Source organism: Dreissena polymorpha, chromosome 10 (assembly GCF_020536995.1).
Source record: "Dreissena polymorpha isolate Duluth1 chromosome 10, UMN_Dpol_1.0, whole genome shotgun sequence".
Lineage (NCBI taxonomy): Eukaryota > Metazoa > Mollusca > Bivalvia > Myida > Dreissenidae > Dreissena > Dreissena polymorpha.
Window position 1 is genome coordinate 41243427 of NC_068364.1, and position 17200 is coordinate 41260626.

General features: G+C 35.3%; 1 long non-coding RNA gene and 1 pseudogene across 1 annotated transcript; both read left to right on the plus strand.

Annotated features, from left to right (window-relative positions):
• The first annotated feature begins 317 nt into the window (after positions 1–317).
• On the plus strand, positions 318–7786 carry LOC127848784 (uncharacterized). The gene is made up of 8 exons (XR_008034772.1): positions 318–917; positions 1917–2017; positions 2273–2442; positions 2599–2797; positions 3233–3315; positions 3528–3548; positions 3738–3820; positions 4866–7786. It is a non-coding gene; the product is annotated as an uncharacterized LOC127848784 (long non-coding RNA).
• Positions 7787–10151: 2365 nt separating this feature from the next.
• Positions 10152–17200, plus strand: part of LOC127847671 (dynein axonemal heavy chain 2-like) — a 133590-nt pseudogene continuing 126541 nt past the window's right edge.

Here is a 17200-nt window from a genome sequence, read left to right on the forward strand (position 1 = left end):
TGCGCAATACAAAGATAAAGGTAAACGTATAGACTCAACAGGATGTGTTTGGCTTACAGCAAAGAATCTGTTATATATGAGCCTGGCGTTTCTTATGTTACGGGTTTGATATGGCATACCATTTGGGTCGAAAGGTTAAAAAAAGAAAGGTTAAAATAGAAATGTACTTTGACGTACAATATGTACGTCGAAGTACAATTTTAGTACTTCGACGTACAAATATGAAATACACTTCGAAGTATATATCTGTACGTCGAAGTACAATTTGTACTTAGGCGTACATGTTTGTACTTCGACGTACAAATTTTCTCTGTGTGTGTGTGTGTGTGTGTGTGTGTGTGTGTGTGTGTGTGTGTGTGTGTGTGTGTGTGTGTGTGTGTGTGTGTGTGTGTGTGTGTGTGTGTGTGTGTGTGTGTGTGTGTGTGTGTGTGTGTGTGTGTGTGTGTGTGTGTGTGTGTGTGTGTGTGTGTGTGTGTGTGTGTGTGTGTGTGTGTGTGTGTGTGTGTGTGTGTGTGTGTGTGTGTGTGTGTGTGTGTGTGTGTGTGTGTGTGTGTGTGTGTGTGAGTTTGTAAAACCTACCAACCGGGGAAAATCGTATGAATACACACCAACAAACCGGGGAACACCTACCAACCGGGGAATTCCCCGGTTGGTTTTAGGCGAAAATCTCTAATCTACGTGTATGGAATACCAAACTGTCAATTTAAATTAGAAATCCAACGCCTTCCCCGATTAGTGGGTTTGTGGCATGCACAAAATATACACAAATCTTGACTAAATTACAATCGAGTGTGTATCCAGGCTTATAACAGTTCCCCGGTTGCGCTGTTTAAAAATCATACACTCGGTATTTATATCATTTAGTGAAAGTAAGTTGGAAAAATGGAGTTTCGAGCGAACAAACGCATTAAACTAAGGTAAGATTTTTAATTATGTTTACAACTTTCAATTACTATTACAAAGCGTTTCTATGTAAACGTTAAAGTAATACTGGAAGACGAATTCTAAAGATCGATTTATATAAATATCATTTGATTACAAAGCTTGTTTTACGGTAAATATTTCACGAATATATTTTATAAATTACGTTAAACAAAGTAGAGCTCTAGGCAGTTTTTCGTTAGTTATATATATAGTGGAGCTATCCTACTCACTCCGGCGTCGGCGTTAGCGTGAGCGTCAGCGTGAGCGTGAGCGTTGGAATGTTAAAGTTTGCGTACCACCTCAAATATTGTCTATGTCCCTTGACATATTGCTTCTATATTTAGCATACTTCTTTACCAACATGACCCCAATCTATAAACAAGAGCAGACAACTGTAACAAGCATTTTGTAAGAATTATGGCCCCTTTTCCCACTTAAAATATGCCTATTATTGATAAATCTTTGTTAAAGTTTACGTACCACCGCAAATACTTTCTATGTCCCTTGACATATTGCTTTTATATTTTGCATACTTCTTTACCAACATAACCCCAATCGATAAACAAGAGCAGACAACTGTAACAAGCATTTTATAAGAATTATGCCCCCTTTTCCACTTAGAATATGCATATTATTGATAAATCTTTATTAAAGTGTGCGTAACACCTCAAATGTTTTCTTTGTCCCTTGACATAAGGTTTCATATTTTGCATACTTCTTTACCAACATGACCCCAATCTATAAACAAGAGCAGACAACTGCAGAAAGCATTTTGTAAGAATTATGGCCCCTTGACATTGACATAGGATCAATATGTTCAGTTATGGTCCTCTTCCAGTTAGAATATGACTATAGTACATTGACCTTATTGAATATGAACAATTTACCCATGGTGGCTTACTTTATATTGTCAAGCACTTGAATAGTCGAGCGCGCTGTTTTCTGACAGCTCTTGTTGTTGTTCTCATTGACATTTCCATTTTAACATTTAGTAGCCAAAAGGGTCCACGTCCCCTTGATCTCGCAAGAACGTACTGCCAGAATTACGTTGATCCACCAGGTTTTGAAGTAAAAACCGTCAATGATGTCATAGGTACAAATATTTTTGTATATGGTTATGTTTAAAGTCGTTTAGCAATTATAAAAGAACATCGTAGCCCCTTTCCATTAAAAAGAAGAAAACAAACATGGACTATTGGGTTACTATATACTGGGCAGAAGTATGGAAGTAGCATAAAGATTTATTGATTATTTATGAATGAAACATTATTGGCGCCTATATCTAGCCTTCAATTATATGACCAAAATGATAATTAATATAAAATGTCTACAAATATAAATATTTCAGGCGAAGAAGTCTTCGCCACTAAGCCTTTTAAAAAACGGAGACTCTCTTCTCGAATACAAAGGGGATCTGATAACACGAGTAAAACATGCACGGCAATTAGAAAAGGAGTATGAAAAGGAGGGTCATGACAGCTTCATTTACTTTTTTAAATACAGAGACAAATCTTGATGGTAACTACAAATTATCTTTACTTTGCACATCAAACGCTTTATTCACGCCATTAGAAGAAGAATTATCTTTAGTTTTTTCACCATAATTATTAAATATGACATGCGCGTTATTTTAGTTTAAAGCACCAGAAGTGTTTATGTTAATGTCTTATTCAGCATTGACGCTACCAACGATATATTTCATGAGGGTCGAATGATAAATGATGCCGAAAATGGAGACGCAAAACAAATTTGTGTAATGAAAATAGTTGAAGTCAACCAAACTCCCCATCTATGCACTTTCGCCGACAGAGACATTGCAATTGGCGAGGAACTCTGATATGATTATGGAGTACCAACACTTCCATGGAGAAAGGTACATTCTATTGTAAAGATGTCATCTGTGATGGATTTATCACTGATATTTATCACATTTTTAATTAGCTTTAAATGTCTTTTGAATTATTAATTTTATAAATATAGCCAATCAGTTTTATGATTGCATTCATGTTCATTCATGAGTTATTCATTTTAAATACAGATATTCAAATATCTTTTTGCCGTGAATTAAAATGTTTAATCATTGAACATCGTCAAGCTCTACTTTAATGCGGTCTGTCTGATAATGTGTATTTGTTATTTGAATTGTCAGAAAGGCACGGAGCAAAAAATGAGTATGTTTCACAGTGTTTTGTTATTACTACACATGCATTAATACAAATGCGTTGTACTTAATGGTTTCATAACTAACGAACTTTCTAACACTGACTAGATTATGTGTAATACCAATTTTTATTGTTGTTTGGAATAGGCAACACAATGGCTACTAGATCTACGGACAGCCAGGAACCAGGACAAACAACATCCATACACACGGAAGAAGTCAATAAGACGGTTTGTAATATTTTGCAAGGTCGAAGCTACTAAGGCGTATTTTCTAGTTGGTTTTGTCTTCAGTGAAATGGGCGTAATTTTCCTTACTAAGGCGTATTTTCTGGTTAAATACCTTTTAGCCGTGAATTAAAATGGTTTATCATTGAACGTCGTCAAGCTCTACTTGAAATGCGTTCTGTCTGATAATGTGTATTTGTTTTTTGCATTTTCAGAAATGTACGGAACAAAAAAGGGTGTGTTTCACATTGATTTTGTTATTACTACACATGCATAAAATCATATTATGAACATCATGAAATTATTGTAATTGTTGTACAAGGAATTAATGCCAATGTGTTGTACTAAATGGTTTCATGAATAACGAACTTTTTAACTCTGACTAAATTATGTGTTATACCATTTTTTATTGTTGTTTTGAATAGGCAACACAATGACTACTATATCTACGGACAGCCAGGAACCAGGACAAACAACATCCGTACACACGAAAGAAGTCGTTGAGACGGTTTGTAATATTTCACTATGTCGAAGCTACTTAGGGGTATTTTCTGGTTTGGTTTAGTCTTCATTGAAATGGGCGTAATTTTGCCTTAAATTATATTGTGCCAATATTTATTCCGGGTAATGCTAATTGGTATTTGAGCTTAACAGAACACGTACGTCGATGATCATTATATTAACAAGTTATAGCACACGTTATGCGAATTTTAAAAGAAAAAAATATTGTTTACCAGTTGTAGTGACTATGAACTACTTGTCTATCACAATCTGCATATACACAAAGAATTTAGAATTTACAACTGTCAATGAAACTGGTGAGCATGTGTATTAACCACTGTAGTCTATAAACATCGACTTCATAATAATCACAAAAACGTTAATTATCGCTTATCCAAGAAGTGTAATATCATTAATTTTAATTGTCAGTATAAGACTTATACGCTGCCAATTACTGTGTATGAAACTGTGAGACATTAGGAAATTTAACTTGCGTGTTACATATGGACATTGGTTGATATTTTATCTTAACGACAAAGAAACAATAGCGTCTACTCGATATTTTACTATACGATACATTCTGACATGGGTAAGAAAAGATAGTTCATTTTATACCCACCACCGCACAATACATACAGGATTTACCGTGAACCACAGTCCGTTCACCAGTTCTTTTTTCTTCCAACACATTTGTCCAGAGAAGTACAATACCTTTCATTTAACCGTGCATTCAGTTTGTCTTATTAGTATCTGTAAAAAATATTCATTGTATACTTTTTCGAACTTTGATAACATGTTTGGAGCAACCTGGTATATGTTATGACATGCTTCGTCAGCCAATCTTTAAAAAAGTAATTGTTTGATTCATTAGGCAAAATAATGTTTTCAAATTTGTCGTGTGACATCGATGCCATTATCAGGTGCCGTAAGTACCTGGACGCTTTTGTCGTAATTTTGCTATGAAAAATTGTACTGAAGTATATATATTTAATATGAATATCTTACACATGGCAGTTAGCGACGTCATATGGTGTTTTATTATCCATGTACAGAAAAGGGTACTTCAAATACCAGGAGAACAAAACAAGCAGCCAAAAAGCAATGGAGTGAAAACGAAAAAGGAGCTGTTCACATCGTTTTTTGATAATGGGTAAATTACCAGGGAAAAAAGAAATACTTGCATGTTTTGAAAGTGAGAATGACCTTCACAACAGAAGTTGGAAATATGTCAAAGACTCTTGCAGAAATTTAATTGAAACAAAAAAGCGACGGGGACTTTTAACTTAAAAAAATATTACACCTATAATGCACGTTTAGGAGAATATGTTAAAGGATGAAGTTGCCACATGTGTTTTGTGTGTTTTCTTGTTCTATATACTCTTTTCGAAAACGATATATGTGTGCTTATTGTATTTGAATGTTTTATTAATACGGTTCAGTCAAAAATGATATTTGTTCATAATCATATCGCCGAACAAATTAGGATTGGTATATAGTTCGGCCAAAGAGTGTTTCTTTGTACTTTCTATTACGAGTTTCTACGAGTTACTCACTTTACAAGTTATTTTTTACCGTAAACTTGGTGAATATGAATGAATATAGCAAACATGATAACAAATCAATCTAGAAGGCTAAACGTTCTGAGAAGGCACAAAAATATTCAGTCGGATAAATTGAAACAAACATTTTGTTCAAGCATAACAAACAAACACTTTTAGATGTAATAAGATAAATGTAAATAACATAAAAAAACTACTGCTAAACTACTGCTACAATATGAAGAATACAAATGAATATTTTGTCAATTTTACAAAATTTGTTTTGAATGACAGGTGTCTGACTTGCAGTTGAGTACTTAATAGTTATTTTAAAGTAAACATTTACCAAAATATAAATTATTGCGTAAATATCGCACTAGAATTGATTAAATATTTGTTAAATATTACAATAATTTCCTATACAGATTTTTGTGCATTTGTTTTGCGTGTAGATATTCACATTAGCTATCAATTCACATATTTGCTTTGTGTATATAATTGGTATGTTAATATGTTTTTCATATCAAAATTGCTTGATCTACAAAAATTCGCGAGGAGCATTTTTTTCCATGTTTTTAATTGAAGTTTATAATTCAACGACGATGAAAAATACTAAGATGCCAGATTTAGTTATGTTTTTGTCTCATTTATGGTTAAAGATCAATTAACATAACCATTTCCCAGACTAAGATATTGTTAAAACAATTTATCGCGTTTGCGACTGACCTCTTTTATGCATTCTAACACAAGCTATTTACTTGTTTTTTTTTAATACTCTTCATATACACACACTTGAACAAGCTGTAGATTACCTAGAACAAAACATATTTGAAACATATATGTATATGTGATATGTACATGCACAAAGCTAATAATTAATCATGTTTATACACTTTGCGATATGATGCTATAATGTCGGTTGTTTTAAGTGATTAATCATTATGTTAACCTTGTTATATGCCATCTGGAATGTAATTAAGTGTTTTGACATGTATGCGAAATTGATCTTGTTCGAGTTGGTGCTGTATATTCAGAATTTAGTCACACTGTTATAATTTTCCTGTTGGTACATATTATTTTCAAGTTGGCACCAACAAGGGTCTAACAATTGATCCACATGTGCACTCCCATTAAGTATATATACTATAATGTAAGTGATTTAAAATAATATTAAACTACGTGTTTGATAAGTGTTTGCTTTGGTTCATATTTAATTATTAGTGTTATATAATGATAATGCTGTCAAAGTCAGCGGTGATTATACGTGTATAACAACATTAATTATAACTTTTATATTGTTTTCAACAAATAATATATGGATGACGCATCGGCATAACTTTTCAGTGCTTAAAATACACTCTTTCTATTATATTTGATGCAAAAATTAGGTATATAAGTTGGTTTGCATAAAGGTAGTTTGAACAAAATACGTGAATTCAAATCTTAAAAAAGGTGTTTGGTTTGCAAGGGAAAACAAAGCGATTGCCAGTGACTATTTTCCTTAAAATATAATCTGTTATTTCGACAGGTAGAATTAAATGTAAGTTCATTATTAACGTAAACCCGTTTTTGGCATTCTCTTCTCAAACAAGTGCATACATACTGTATTTTTTTAATACAGCACATGTGTAATGGTATCACAGTTGTAGAATTGGAATACATATACTATAAGAATAAATACTGATCATTATTCAGATTGACCTACCGCCGTAGACTTAGTCACTGGCGCATCAAAATGCATTGTTATCAAGTCGTTTTGCTAGTTTACTAAACTATTAAGTTTCTCAGGCCTTGCCACATTCGTTGTGAAACGTTTATGATTGTTTAAAGTTACAGATTTTATTATTTTTGAAAATGCAATAAATGTATATAAGACAATTTAAGTTAAGTGGAAGTTGCCATGCGTGTGAATGAATTTTCTGATGTTTACCTGTTTCAGGGGATTAAATGCATGAGTTATTTTATAATGTTAGAGTAAGGACAAAGTAAATTTACACTACTCAATCTACATGCATATGGGCAGTTCTACTTTAAGGATAAAAAACTTCATAGTACGTGAAAATCGTGAATGCTTTTTTCTGATGAAAAAAAGGAATTAAACAAATAAGCCGCCTTCCCCTTTTCTTCATTCGGTTTGACAAATAGCGTGGCCTGAAAAAAAAACATTATTTTTTTAGTTTTAAGAACGAATTGTATTCATTTGTTGAGTAATTGCACCATGATTGTTATGGTATAATGCAGCACTTGCATGCTTGTAGTCGGCTTATAGCTAATGAAGTCATAAATGTATTGTTTGATTTGCGTTTTGTCTCTTATGCTTATTTTGATGTGAATAATATTTGAGTCAATCAAATAAGGCATTTTTGTATAACGTATATAAGGTCATATGATAAACATATTTAATTTAAATATTGTTTCATAAATATTCTTTTCAATTTTTGTACTAACTTAAATATTATCCATGAACGTGCACGCCACGTTACACACAATTACCCCTGTTGGTAAACGCAAATTACCCGTTGGACATTATTGAAGTTCCACGGTGATAGTGCGCTTAAGTTCCTCTCTTGGTTAACACAATTCCCCTGTTGGCACACATAAAAGTTCCACGGTTGGTACGCACATAGTACCCCTGTTGGTATACACCGTTCCCCAGTTGGAACACATTGAAGTGCCACAGTTGGAACGCACTTAGTTCCCCTGTTGGTATACACCATTCCCCTGTTGGTACACATTGAAGTTCCACAGTTGGTACGCACTTAGTACCCCTGTTGGTATACACCGTTCCCCAGTTGGCACACATCGCAGTTCCTCATTTGGTACGCACATAATTCCCCGGTGTGCATGTAAAATTTTCTTTGATTTATTACCCTATTTATCATAGTTTTTATGTCAAAATCGTATTTTAGGTTCGAAACTTGTCTGTTCTTTATCACTTTCAGCTTTCTAGAATATGTGGAAATGGTGGTCCCCGGTTGGTAGGTTTAGAACACATTTCCCCGGTTGGAAGGTTTTACAAGTATGTGTGTGTGTGTGTGTGTGTGTGTGTGTGTGTGTGTGTGTGTGTGTGTGTGTGTGTGTGTGTGTGTGTGTGGTGTGTGTGTGTGTGTGTGTGTGTGTGTGTGTGTGTGTGTGTGTGTGTGTGTGTGTGTGTGTGTGTGTGTGTGTGTGTGTGTGTGTGTGTGTGGTGTGTGTGTGTGTGTGTGTGTGTGTGTGTGTGTGTGTGTGTGTGTGTGTGTGTGTGTGTGTGTGTGTGTGTGTGTGTGTGTGTGTGTGTGTGTGTGTGTGTGTGTGTGTGTGTGTGTGTGTGTGTGTGTGTGTGTGTGTGTTTTCATTAATGTCAAAAAGGTAATTAACCAAGTAAGACAGCTACGCTTAAAAGTAGGAATCATGGTTATTCGCGTGTAAACATAATTTTGTAAAAAAAAGTTATTAATCTTAAATTGACGCAACAGAAAATGCAAACATTTTGGCAGTTATTTTCAGTGCAGCAGACAGTTGCCCATATATTTAGCTGATAAGATAAGGAAGACTCGGGAGGCACGTAAAAATGTACCTATTGAGTATGTCCAATACATCCAACACATAGACATCATTGGGAGGCGACTATTTTCTTCAACACAAAATGTATTTCTTTGACAGGTTAGATATGGAACGCTATGGGGGACGATTGAACTTTACCGGTACGCAACGCTTAACATCAAACAGCGTACCCTAACCCTAACCCTAACCCTTAACACCTAACACATAACAACTAACGCAACACCTTATAATCCTTTTTATCCTATATATTCCTTAGTATCGGGGGCTACCGCCCCCAAACCCCCGCTTTGTCGATAGTGGTAAACAACTAAGTACCGGTAAAGTTCAATCTAGCCCGCTATGGAAGCTATGCTGATACGCTCTTTCACTTTCTGTGTCAACGCCTGTTGTGGCTACACAGGCCGATGCGGGAATGACAGCCCTTGTTGCGCGTTACGCACACAAAATTAAGGGATTGTAGTCTTGGAAGGGCGGCGCGCGCTTCAAGCATAATTTTGTTTCAGTTGCATGCTCTGATCTGTTTGTCTCAGCTGCCTCCATGCCGATTCGTTTCGACTTTCGTCAACTAGAATCTCCCAGATCATTGCATGTGTCCGTAGTGATGCCACAGGCATTCCAATCTCTCTTTCAGGCATCCTGGTACCTAACGGCTGGGCGACCCACGGGTCGTGTGTCTGTTGCTTGCTAGCCATAGATGACGTCATTTGGTTGGTGTCCATCCTCCATTCGACGCACGTTATCAAGCCAGCTGAGGATCACAGCACGTTCTGGTACGTCACTGTGTGGGATACGATCATTTTACAAGTACATGCGTGATAAATAAACCACGCAGTAATACGATTCACCTCAGAATATATTATATTCCATGTTTACAATTCCTTACTTTAAATAAACAGTATAACCAATATTTCATTTCTGTGTTGAGTTCAACACACAATAAAGCCTTTTACTTTTATATTTTTTTAAATAAATAATTTCCGAAGAGCGTGAAACCGTGGCCTAACTTGTTTTCATTCTGTTTTTATATTGGCTGCTCTAAAAGCTTTATTTTTAATACCCACTATATTTCAACATCACATTCAAGAATAAATGTTAGTATTATTGTTATAATGTGTATTCTAATGGCGATTCAAATGTATATAATCTTTAAAACATTATTAAACAGTACTCATAACGCCGATTCGTTGTATGTGGTATCACAAGAATAGTGGTACGGAGAAAGACGGGATTTAAGTATGCACTGTACGGCGTTGCTATCAACAGCAGGTGCGCGTTGCACAGACGCCACATTTTTATGTTTTTGAAGAAAAACGAATTGGATATTACAATTTACTGCAACCGCTTGACTAGTATTTAGTATTATTTGGTCAAGGTATATAGATGGATATATTTATTCTTATTAAAGTTTTAGTTTCGTGTATATATTGCAATTTATTTCAGCAGATCCTGTGTTGATTCAGCCGGACATTTTGACATTGTTTCAGACAGACGGCCAGAAAATGGCAGAATTAGTTTGTTTATTTTTAAAAACCTTTAAAAAATAACCTTGTTAAAATTGTGTATGTATTTTTATTATTTTGTTTTAACAACTTTATATTAAAGCTTTAGGACAAATCGAATATGAACTTTTTAAATCAAACTATTGCATAACAAAACTAGAAGCTGACCTAAGTGCTGTGTTGTGCTGAGCTGACTAAACACTTCTCCTGCTATTAAACTTTAATGCTAACTCCAGGCACTCCTGATTTGAACTTTATTTTAGTAAACCTGGAGGAAAAGTGTTGCTGTTGTTAGGCATAAACGCATGATTGCCTGAACACAATTATGGAGCTTTATGAACAGAGTTTGCAAGTTTTGGGATGTTCTTTTTTATAAATGCCCAGTGAATTTGTTAGTAAAGGAATCTGCAACATGTATACTGGTCGAGTAAATAAGTCAATAAATCAATTTCCGCCTCTAGTCCGCCCTGAAACAATAGTTTCCGTCCCAATTTTGCCTCATTTCCGTCCCATTTCCGCCCCGAATTTTCGTACGGGTTAAGCATTTATTTTGTATCAATATCCACTCTTTTAAATGTGAACTTTACTGGCAAGTAAAGTCAAGATATAGACCAAATATAAATGCTATATACATGTAAACGGGAATCATTTTCTTGCTGATATGGCTTGAAAGTGAGCGGCATTTAACAATAAATAAAAATAATGAAGCGTATAAAGCAGGGAAAAATACCTGTATCGGCATGGACGTTGCCCACTTGCTTGTTACGTGATTACCTCCTTTGTTGCTAAATAATAATAATGATTATTGAACAAACTCATTTCAACGAATTCTATATTTTTTACTGTTTCTAATTAGTACAAGTTGGCAACTTTGGCAAGTATATTCCTTAGAGTTTGCATGTCTTCTAAATTGTGTGCTTATTTGTTGTTGTTTTGATGTCTTATTTTTAAAGAGAATTTCTTTTCAGCATGCGGGGGGAAAAGTTAAGCTAGTGGCAATGGCAGAGATGTGCATGGCTTCTGAATATTTACACCAGATTTTGTATGGTTTCTCTTAGTAGGTATGGAAAGTAAACATTGAAGATGTCTGAGAAAGGTTCACGAACGGGAACTCCAAAGGGGTCCGTAAAGGGTTCAAAAGCTGGCACACCAAAGAGTTCTAAACCTACCACACCGAAAGAATCTAAGAGCAACACTCCACTCCCTGACCAGTTGAATGAGTCTGCCATTGGTGCCTCTAATGGAGCCGCAGAACAAGAACATGGAACTTGTAAGGTTTCATTAACTTATGGAGAATGATATTTCTCAAAAGTAGACTCAAACCTTTTGATAGATAAATGTACATTTACCTATTTACAATGTCAGATCTATTGTCCTTTTCATGTATTTTGGTGTTTTATGAAGAAAAGTATGTAATAAAATTAACTTTTTTTTAAAGTCATGCTTTGTAGCCATGAACTTCTTTGGAGAATTAGAGAGTAAGAGCTCATGGTTTAAGTCTCCTCACCCTGCTAAATTACAATAGATGCTGTCTCTGCAAAACATAGAATGAAATAAGTTAAAAAAATGGGAGATTTACATGACGTTTAGGTTTTGACGCAATCTTCCCATTTATTGCAATATTTATGGAACTAAGGGAACAGGGTATTTTGTAAAAATAATAATCATACATGTAGTGTTTACTGTAAATGAGGTGCACTACGGTAATATGGGGCTTAAAGCATGTGCGTAAAGTGTGGTCCCAGATTAGCCTATGCAGTCATCACAGGCTAATCAGGGACCATACTCTCCGCTTTTATGGCATTTTTAATTTAAAGGAAGTCTTTCATTAACTAAAAACCTTTCTAGATGGAAAGTGTTCGGACTGCACAGGTTAATCTTAGACGACACATAAAGCACATGCATATACATGTATATATATATATATAAAGCCCTGGGGTCGTATTCCAGAAACATCTTAAGTCATTTCTTAAATAATTTCACTTAAGTTCCAAATTACAATGTTTTGTATTTTTTTACTAAATAAGGAAACATATGATTGTTTGGTATTCCTAAAATAACATTGGTATAATGATGTGATTTAAATGTATATCTTGATGCCAATCTATTGCAATATGAAATGAAACACTTAAGAAAATTTCCCAATTTAAGGATAAGAATAAAATTTAACTAAAGATGCTTCTGGAATACGACCCCAGTTTTCCAAGAGTGCAACACTAATATATTTGCTTTATTGTGAGAATTTTTTAAAGGAAACAAACACACACAAACAATCACCACTTTGATACCATGTTGCTTTGCTTTAAACTCAGCCAACGGGACTCTAGAGCCACCGCTTGTTTCTGAAACAATGGCGGAGGCCCACATTGAAGAAACAGAGGAAGACGAGAAAGAACCTGAGGAATTTAAACCCAGAGTTGTAAGTTGATAAGCCTGATGGTGTGCTAATCTCTCGTTTAACCCCTTACCACTTAGATACGTATTTTTACGCATTTGTAGTCCCTTAAAGAGTAATATTTAATCAAAGACCTTTCTTACTAAATTAAAGTTTCAAAGGCTTCATGTAATTAGAGCACTTTCACTCCACATGCACAAGCACACACACACACACCCACACATGCAATTGCGCACATCCAGTGATAAGTGAATTATTAATTGATGTATGTAATTTGTACACTGTAATTATGTATACTCACCACGCATGTCTGTAAAACTATCATATATTTGTATATGACGATAAGCTTGTTATGCTTAAGTCAAAATAAATAATCTGTTCTATTCGATTCATTATTTAAAATATTTTGGGTTCTTTATTTGTGTCCTGAGCAACCTGCAAAATGTTCTCACTTGTTGACATTTACTAACAATAATGTTGCAGTTTATTTGATTGTGAATTGTTAAAAAAGTGTATGGTAGCATTTTCATAATTCATTACTTTTTTGTAACTGCTATTATCTATCAATTTACAGCTGGATATGATAAAATCAAGGGCAGCCATAGCCAACCTTAACGAAGAATCCGACATTTGGACGGAGGCCCACAATGAGACGATCAAGAAATTCATAGAAGATTCGTCATTCAAACTCATCGTCTGTTACCAGGACCCCAGGCAGGGATTTGTGGTTGACCAGGTCATTCCCCCTCATCCACCCGATCAGATCGTGTATTTCATCAAGGCGGAAAACACCCAAGAGGTGACATTCGAGAACTTTCTGAAGGTCGTTCAGTATGGAACAGTGAAGGCGATGCACATTGAAAGCTTGCTTCGAGTCATGATGGGGGTTTACGCACCGATATTCTTCGAAAATACTTCTTGGCCTGACAGTATCCTTTATATTTTAGTTACTTTCTTGGTCATGTAATTATATGTCCTATTTTTTTGGAAGCTGCATCGTGGCATAAAATATACTGTATATATAACTGAAATTGACATGAAAACAGTATGAATAGCATATTTTCAAAATATTTTATAGGGACTGCTTTCAGTTTACACAACAGCTTTAACAATATACAAACTAACCCCCAAAAAACAGTCAAATGATATCAGCAGCAAATTGCAAGCAACCACAAATGCCCTTAATAATTCCTTTTCGTTAAATTTTTAATTGATATTGTTTGAATTTATTGTCGAAGAAATAAGTTCAATAACGTAATGTACCTATTTAACGCCCCTGCCCCAATAATTAAGCCGCCCTAACTACATGTAACTGGAATTACGTTATAAGCATCTCTTGATAATGACAAAAAATGAAAGATGATGTTAACATAAATTTAATAACATGATCTCTTGAGCTGACAAATATTTTGCTATTAAAATGAAAACTAAAGCGTATTATGGTTTTCTTATTATCAGATCTTTTTGCGTTGTTCTTCGGTAGTTTGATAACAAGGATTTCTGTGTTTTTCCACAATTTGAGAATGGGGCCTGTCCAATTGGATTGGGAAAAATCACGTTTTTTTTAACCAAAATTGGGACATAAGTGTTTTCGTTGTTTTAATTGCTAGAAAATACTTTTAAGATTGAGAATAAAAGTGATATTAATATTACATCTACTAAGGTTTTACTCATAGAACTAGATAGAAGATGAACTAAATATTGAGACTTAAATTAAAAAAGTACATATGTGTTTGTTTTTGGAAAACCTTCCTTAGGAATTTTCAGGTCACATTTGGGAAAAATGTATAATTTTTTCCATTGGCAATAGGTCCCCCTTCCGGAACCAAATTTGAATTAAAAAACGCACTGGATTTTGTTCTATAGAACAGCTAGTAGCATGTAGAGTATTGTCCTTAACCCGTGAAAGGCATCAAGAACGATTTCTCCGCACAGCTGCACAAGTTTCTGGCGACTCTGACAGACACGCGCTGGAAAATGGAGGGCAAGACTGTGCTTTACATTCCCACAGAGGGGACCAAAATCCCCAGTGAGGAGGCAGCCAAAAACAAGGAGCTTGTTCAGAGACTGGAAAGTAAGTGGCAGTTCTGCAAAGTTTCTTGTAGCTGCATTGTAACCAATTCTTTCAAAATAAAAATGAAATGGACCATGCTCTCGGAAAAATGAAGCTTAAAGGCCCTATAAAGCTGAAGATACGTTATTCTTTACAGATTTTCAAATATTTTTTTCATATTTTATTTATAAAGGTTATCAAAAAACAATATATATATATGCTATTGGACATAATAATCAAAAAATGAGCAATACAACTTGTTTTGAGCTCAAAATAAAGTGTCCTCCAAGTCAATTGTGTTTACAAACAGTCAGTATATTTACATTGCTGTTAACTTGCGAAAGAGAAAGTGAAAGGACTCGGGTCACCAAAAATATAATGATGACTTTTAACGTTTTTCGGTATCACTCGCAAAGTAGGTCTCTTCTAAATGGTTAAAACGTTTGTAGTGATATAATAAGTTACTTTCTGCTGGTAAAAAGTTGTTAAAATAGAATTAAAATTGAATTTTCTTTCGGCTATTTTAAGCATATGTCAACGCTCTGAGGCTACACATCATGTTAGTTGCAAAAATGTAAACATTTCTTCCAATTATGAAACGGGTTTATCTTCCATAATTCTTGACAACGTTGTACCTAAGCTGTGTATATTAGCAGTTTTTATGCAAGAGTAACTGAAATCCGGTAAAAATTAGACCAGTTGATATGCATAATAATAGGATTTGTGACCTTTATAGAGCCTTTAATGTATGTGTGTAAAATGTCGCCCCAGATTAGCCTCGGTAGTCCCGTTTCATGGTATTTTTTTTATAGGGAAGTCTCTTCTTAGCAAAAATCCTGTTGAGCCTCAGAGTGTCGTTCCTGATTAGGATGTGTGGACTGCACAGGCTAATCCTGATGAGGATGTGTGGACTGCACAGGCTCATCCTGATTAGGATGTGTGGACTGCACAGGCTAATCCTGATGAGGATGTGTGGACTGCACAGGCTCATCCTGATTAGGATGTGTGGACTGCACAGGCTTATCTAGGACATCACTGTACACACATGCATTAAGCCTCATTTTTTCAGAGCGAGGTTTTAATATTCGATTGGGGAAAATTTTGTTGATTGGGCTTTCAGGTGTCATCAAACTGGTGTTTCTGTTTATGTTTATCTTGTTCAGAGACTTGAAAAGTAAGCAAGACTGCTTTGTTAAAAGTTTCTTGTTTATCACCAAAAGGGGTTGAAAAATATATCCCCTAATTTTAGCGGATTTGAGCCAACTTTTCTCGACATAAAGGTTGTTCAATAGGGCTATTTGCCTAGAATCAAGATAGTACTTAAGTCAATATTGCGACAGAAAGTAGACAGATATTGGTCCCCAGAACTTGCATTTGAAAACGTTTGTAACATATTTTGTCCAGCTGCCATGATCCACTGGGCGCGCCAGATCAAGGAGGTGTTGAACACACAGGACGCCTTCGAGATGGCTGAGACCTCCGGCCCCCTGGAAGAGATCGAGTTCTGGAAGAACAGGTGCCAGGATCTGTCGGGAATTAGTGCCCAACTTGATAAACCAGGCGTGAAAAAGATCGAGAGCGTGTTGGAAGCTGCCAAATCGTCATACGTTGCACCCTTCCGAAAGCTGGCCAGTCAGATCAAGGTTGCATTGTCATTAGTGTAAAAGAATATTTGCTTGTTGTTGTTTTCCATAGACTATTCTATCTGCTTCCATGCATTTTTTTAACACACAACAACCACAGTATGTCTGTTTGCACTTTTGACCTTAAAAAGATAAAGAGATAACTCTTTTTTATGCCCATGGATCGAATGATCGGGGGTATAATGTTTTTGGCCTGTCAGTCTGTCATTGTATATGTGTGTCTGTGGGTCTGTCCCAAAACTTTAACCTTGGTCATAACTTTTGCAATATTGAAGATAGAAACTTGATATTTGGCATGCATATGTATCACATGGAGCTGCACATTTTGAGTGGTGAAAGGTCAAGGACATCCTTCAAGGTCAAAGGTCAAATATATGGCTTCAACGCTGCGCAGTAGGAGGCATTGTGTTTCACTTACACAGCACTTGTTTATATTCCCGTTTAAAACCGGGGAATATTATGGAAACATGTGGGGGCGTCATCCTGAGAACGATTTCTGTTCTTTAACTTAAACAGGTTAAATTGGGCATTTTGAAACATTGTGATAATGTTTATGGTAATCCCAACTCAGCCATTATTAGATAACTTGCCAGATTCCCTGAAGCACTTAAAAATTATAGCCCTTGAATTTTTTTAATAAATGCAAATACAATATATAGCACTTGTCTGCTCTCTAACTGAAGATCAATTAAGCCTGCTATTATAGCTTTTCTATT